General features: G+C 44.6%; 1 pseudogene; it reads right to left on the bottom strand.

The window, feature by feature from the left end:
- Positions 1 to 951: 951 nt before the first annotated feature.
- On the bottom strand, positions 952 to 1,680 carry LOC102875181 (annotated as a pseudogene).
- Between the last annotated feature and the right edge of the window lie 5,171 nt (positions 1,681 to 6,851).

Here is a 6,851-nt window from a genome sequence, read left to right as displayed (position 1 = left end):
ACATCATTGCTCATCATCATTTTGGAGATGTCCCTAACAGCTTACTTGCCCAGTGTAATAGATCTCCTTATTTCTTGACTACTGATACCAAAGGATTGTTGCCCCAGGAAAGAGGAAATTATTGACAGTTAAATCCTTTCTCCATCTATCACAATGTTGACTGTTTGTCCTATGGTGAAGACCTTTGTTTTCTTGATATTGAGATGTAGCCTATACTGAAGGCTGTATTCCTTGATCTTCTATATTATGCTGCTAATGGAAAGGCTGATGGTTCGAATCCACCACTTTCTCCATGAAGGAAAGATGATTACTATTCTCCTATGAAGATTTACAGCCTCAGGAATCTGATGGAGGGTCACTATGAGTAGAACGAACTCATGGTTCTTAAGTTCTGGTTTTTTAGTTTGAATTTCATTTGGAATGGTTATTCAGGTAAGTTTTGCTTATTTTTTTAAAAGTTGCCTACATTTTCTAGAGTAAATAGTACCAAATTTTTTTTCCGTGCTAGATATTTATTCCCCCCTCACATGGGGCAGCTCATACACAATGCACACAGGCCTTGGATTCATGGGAGAGGGTAGCACCGCTGGCCTCTGAGGGAAGGACAGGCTTTTTTCATGGCATGTGACAAGAACAGAGAAGAATGCTCTCTCCTGCCCTCTCACTGGGGAGTGAGGGGACCCTGGGACAAGTTCTGCCTCTCATACCTTCCAGCCAATGAGAAGCCACCTTGGTGATATGTTTCATTCCAACCATTGTAGTAAGTGGAGAAGTGATTGGCCTGGTCAGGGAAGGTGTAAACAGTAAAGGAAGGTATAATAGGGACTAAGCCATGAGAGGGGGGAAAGTGACACCATCAGAAGCATGTGGTGGTGGGGGGGGTAGTTCTTGGGCTTCTGGGCTGCTTAGTCTCTGGTTCAGCAGGAAAAGGGTAGGAGAGATGAATGGAGCTTATTGTTTGGCATTGATGTTGCCCACAAATTCAGGTTTGAGGGACGCACCACCACTAGGAAGCCATCCACATCAGGTTGGCTTGCCAGCTCCTTGCAGGTGGCCCCTGTCACAGAACCTCCATAAATGATACAAGTACTTTGAGCCACCGGGTCAGAGACATTGGACTTAAGCCATCCCCGGAGCTTTTCATGTACTTCCTGGGCCTGCTGGGGTGTTGCAGTCTTGCCAGTACCAATGCCCCACACTGGCTCATAAGCCAAGACGACCTTGCTACAGTCTGTCACATTATCTGTGATAACCTTGGTTTGCTCAAAAACAACCTTCTCATCTCTTCTGCCTCTCATCCAGCTTCCCTCCAACACACGCAATGACTCCGAGTCCCTCTGCCAGAGCATGGGTTACTTTTTGTCCAATCAGCTCATCTGACTCTCCAAAGACATGCCTTCTTTCTGAGTGTCCCAGAACTACCCAAGTGGCTCCACAGTCTTTGATCATTCCAGGGCTGATCTCCCCAGTGAAGGCCCCATTAGTCTCTTTGTAGCAGTTCTGTGCAGCCACAGCATCTAGCTTCTGCCGAGCAAAGTCGATGTAGGCGGTAGGAGGTGCACAGGCAACATCGGTATCGGCTGGCACCTTAGCCACGTTTAGAGTGGTGAAGAGTTCTCCCAAGCCCTTCTTTCGCCCATTCATTTTCCAGTTTCCCCCAACAAAGAACTTCCTGGAGGGCGCTATGGTGTTAGAGTCGTGACATTAAAGGTCAGCACCACCCCAAATTTTTTTTTAATTTTATCTTTTACTGGTTTGCTTACAAAGTTCTTATAGATTGTGTTTTACACAGAATCTTTCCTATTTCCTTAACCCTCCCTTCCCTCCAACCATAAAATTGTGCAACCTTATGATTACCTCCCCACCCATCCTTACCTCTCTACTCCTCCCCTCCCCCCCTTAGATCCTTGTACACATCTTACTAGTTATCTATTTCTACAATAATGGTCTTATACAGTATTTGTCCTTATGGGACTGATTTCGTTCACTTTACATAATGTTCTCCAGTTCCTTTCAAGCTGGGCAGGTATTTACAAAATCATTGCTCCTGCATGCTGTGAAGTAGTCCATCATGTGAATGTACCCTAATTTCTCAATCCATTCAATTGTGGTTGGACATCTGGGCTGTTTCCATGTTCTTGTGATGCTAAATAACGCTGCTCTAAACATTGGTGTACAAGTCTCCGTTTGTGCCTTAGTTCTCATTTTCTCAGGGTATATTCCAAGCCATGGAATAGCAGGGTCATATGGGATTTCTGTGTTCAGCTTTTTTGAGGAAATGCCACGCTGCTTTCCAGCATAGTTGTACCATTTTACAATCCCACCAACAGTGAGTAATACCTAATTTTTAAACCTTTTGTACAATTTGTTAAGTCTTTTTAAATATACAACATCCCACTTTTAAACATGACTTAGCTGTTTTTTCCTGACCATCTCCTACCAATGGAACATTTGTCTGTTTGTCCAGCCAGGCTTGAGGCGTCAATTCTCAGAGCATTTCCCACAGTGACAGCTCCTGTATCACTGAGCCTCCTGTACAGCTTTGTCCCCATCTACACTGCATCTCCAACACACAGCCCAGCATCATGTCGGTTTCACCAAGACATCACAGTTGCAGGACAGTTTTTTCTGTCACGACTTCTCTCCCAGAAAGAACACTGAAGGATGGGTCCAGCTCTCTGGATGCTGAGAACAACCAGTCTAACCCTCCCAGCAGGTATACAAAAGTAGGACCCCCTTTCTCACCTGCACAAGGCCTGGGAGTGATGTAATCACAGAGGGGGAGAGGGATTTGGTGACCCTGGCTCCCCAGGAGCTGACCACCTGCCCCAGAGGCCAATCTCCTTGTCCTTTTGTGGAATGCCCCAGTTTCTCCTACGATTGGGCCCCATTATACCCAAACCCTACCCAGATTTAAACTGGCTGAAAGGATGCAAGTTAGGCTTCAAGAGTTGGAACCTCTTCTACAAGTAGAAGGTAGGTCATTAGGCAGCTATGCAAATTATTATGCCAAGAGAGCTTTGTAACCATCACTACACAACAGCTGTCACTAGTTAACTACTGTGACTTGAAGGGCCTTTGAGAGCTTCCTGAAATTCCCCAGGGGTGGAATCCCAGATGCGTGCCTCAGAGGTGTGAAGCTGGGAGAGGCAGGGCTTTTGCATTAGCAAATAACTGACCTCTCAGTTGAGAAGTAAGATTATCCTTTTCCCATCAGAGAGCCAGACAGTGGGCAGTCCAGGACAGGCTTGGAAGGTCTCATCAAAAGAAAAGCTCATTGGCCAGCAGGCAAACCTACACAGCCTGCTTTGCTGGGTGTGACCCTTCAATACTGTGTTGGTCTAGTGATTAAAATACTAGGATGCTAACAGAAGGCTGGCAGTTTTAACCCAGCAGGTCCTTCTCAGAAGAAAATGTGGCAGTTAGCTTTCATAAGGCTCAGAGCCTTGGAAACTCATCGTACAGAGTTGTTATAACTTGATGGCAATGGGTTGGTTTTGGGGGTGAGTATGTGCACTTAAAACACCAAAGAAATTCCTGTAAAAACTCTCCTCTTAAAAGAGAACCACTGTTTTGAATCCTCTTTGTATGCATGCTGTTGCTTATTGTTAGCTGCCTTCAACACAACTCGGGTTAGTGGAGAGCTCGAGTACAGCGAAAGGAAGCATTGCCTGGCTCGCATTGTGCTCTCTGTCATAGGCATGTCTGAGGCCTTTGTTGTGGCCGCTGTGCCAGCTCATAATCTCAACAAGGGTGTCCCACCCCCTTGTCCCTCCTGATGGCATCTCTAAGCAAGTAAGTCAAGCTCCATTGTTCTGTTGTGATTTCCAAGGCTGTCACTAGCTCATTTCAGAAGTAGATGATGGCCAGGCCTTTCTTCCTAATCTTCCTTGGTGTGGAGGTTCCACTGAAACTGGCTCATCATGGGTAACTCCGCTGGTATTTGAAATAGTTGTAATTAGGTTCCATTGTGTTAATTATGATTCACAGCCATCTGATGAACAACAGGTATGATCCTTGCCCTGTGCTGTGCCATCATAACCATCTCTGATGTACTCAGGCCCACTGTTAATAGTCACGGTGTCAATTTGTCTTACTGAAGGTCTTCCTCTCTTTCTCTGACCCTCCACCTTTCCCAGCAATTGCTAGCATCACAGCAACACACAAACCACCACAGTACTACAAATTGATAGATTGGTGGTGGCTTTATGCACATCAAGTAACATTATTATTGCATAGATGGGAACATTCAGTATATATTGTACCTCAATCCCCCCCCCCTTTTTACCTCCTTCCTCTTCTTTTTTAAAAATTTTGTTTTCTTTTTTGGCATTTTGGTTTTGGTTTTGTTCTTGTGATGATAGTTTCATAATAAACACTGTTTGTTTTGGTTTGGTATTTTTTACTTTCTTTTCTATTGGTTTGAATAAACATTGTTTTACTGGGGTTTGAGGCCAAAGGGCAGGGAAGACGCCCTTCTCCTTGCCAAGCACCAAACAGTTTCTTTTTTTTTAATATCCTGAGTGAAAGTGTTCAGAACTTTGAGAGACAGTCACCATTCAGGAGGGGTGTGCAGCACTGTCCCTGCATTTTCCATCATAAAGAAATTATTGCATTTTGCATTCATTGGCTTCTCAGCCTTCTGCTGGTGACCTTTCTCCTTGAAATTTCCGAAAGCAGGAGCAGAGCATATGGTCCTGACTTCCCGTTAAACTGAGGCCAACAGTAACAGGGATGCTGAAGAGGGTATCCCAGAAAGGGTTTGTTTGAGTCTGGGTCTCTGGCTCCCTCCTCTGTGAGAACAGCACGTCTCCCTCTTTGAATCTAGGATGACTGACCATTGAGGACTTCCAATTTCAACTTCTCATTTCTTATTTTCTCAAAGCATAGGGAAGACAGCTTAGAAAAGATCTTACGTTTTTAGCTTAACTCCTTGTGCATAATTGTTATTGAACTGACTCATAGCTGACCCTCTAACAAGTTTTCAGCGGCTGTAAATCACACAAGGGGAGGTTGCCCATTTTCTGCTGTGAAGTAACTGGTGGATTCAAACCATCTACCTTTGGGTTGGTAATGCAGCTCCTTATCCACCAGAGCTCCCTAACTCCTTGACATACTTTATATAAATTATGTTAAAGAATTAAAACTAAGCCTTGCTGCACCCTGTTCTCTGAATGACAGTTCCACTGATTCCAAATGTTCACAAACGTGGGTGGTGTCATCACTTGGTAAATGATCAAGAGACTCTAGTCCTCTGACTGTGGGAGTATCACATTTCCATTCCAATCAATGCTTATAGGTACACTTTACATTGTTGTTGTTGTTGTTGTGTGTCATCGAGTCGCCTGTGACTCATAGCAACCCTATGTACAAACAGCCCTAAAACCTGCTCTATCCTGTGCCAGTCTTACCCCCATTACCCCAGTCACTGAATCAATCCATCTCATCGAGGGTCTTCCTCTCCTGCGCTGTCCCTCCACCCTCCCAAGCATAATGCCCCTCTCCAAGGACTGGTCCCTCCTTGCAACATGCCCAAAGTATGTCAGACGAAGCTTCAGAATCCTTGCCTCCAAGGAACAGCCTGGTCTCACCCTCTCTAGGACAAACTTGTTTGCTCTCCTAGCAGTCCATGGTATATTCTTTACATTAGCTGAATGATTTTTCATTGTATAGATGTTGTTGTATGCCATTGAGTCACAAATTACTTACAGGCTGTAAATTGCACAAGAAGTAATTGTCCATCTTTCTCCCACTGAGCAGCTAGTAGATTTGAATTGCATGTCTTTATGTTAGCAGCACAGCTCCTTAAGACTGGCCAGATGTATGGATAATTCCCCATGATTTATTTATCCAATCTGTCATTGCTAAACATTTGGATTTCCCCCAAGTTTTTCTTTTCTTTTTAGCCAGTGCTTCGAAGAACATTGCAATATGTTTTAGGACATATGGAAAACCATTTCTATAAAGCATATTCTCAGAAACAGAATGGCTGAATCACAAGGGAGACACACTGACACTTTTGTTTATTGTTTTTGTTAGCTGCCCATGAGCAAGCCCTTACCTCAATTCATGGTGACCCCATTCCCAGTGGAACAGAATGCCTCCCAGTGCTGTGCTGTCCCCATGATCAGTTGTAGGTTGAACTTCCTGATTCTTGGCACTTTCACTGGCTAATTTTTAGAAGCAGATCACCAGGCCTTTCTTCGTAATCTTAGTCTGGAAGATCTGATGTAACTTCTTCAGCATCACAGCAATGTGTAAGTGTTCACTGACCAACAGGTGACAGCTGAGTGTGAAGGGCTTTGGCTGGATATTGAACTTGACTCTCTGGTGTGGAAGGTGAGAATTCCACCACTGAGCCACATGCTATACCTTTCACTATGGTCTGTGATGAGTGTGGCATCTTCCTCACATCCACCTTCCAATGGGCATCTTGGATTGTGTTCATGATTGTCAATCTGAGGAGTCCTCTCCCTCGTTCTAATTTGCCCTTATTTAATCACCTCTTGGTTGTTGAGTCAGAACCATAGCCAACCCTCCTTCAGGCTTCTGAGACTGTAAATCACACCAGAGGAGATTGCCCATCTTTCTCCTCTGGTTTGGCTGGTGGAGCCAGACCTGCAGACACACTGTGCTCCCAGGGTTCCCTGTGTTGTAGTCCCTAAAGTAACCCAAAAGTGGCTCCTCTTCGGTAGTTCAACTCCACTAGTAACTCTCCCCGAGAGAAAATCAGAGCATCTCCTCCTTTGCAATTTACAAGCTTTGTAAACCCACTGGAGGCTCCGCTGTTTTGTGTTATTGAATTATTACTTGAAGTGAAACAGCTTTTCAAATGCTTCTTGGCCTCCACA

The sequence above is a fragment of the Elephantulus edwardii genome, unplaced genomic scaffold (assembly GCF_000299155.1).
Source record: "Elephantulus edwardii isolate Elephantulus edwardi_28Jun2011 unplaced genomic scaffold, EleEdw1.0 scaffold00017, whole genome shotgun sequence".
Classification (NCBI taxonomy): Eukaryota; Metazoa; Chordata; class Mammalia; order Macroscelidea; family Macroscelididae; genus Elephantulus; species Elephantulus edwardii.
This window is presented reverse-complemented; position numbering and strand designations above follow the sequence as displayed.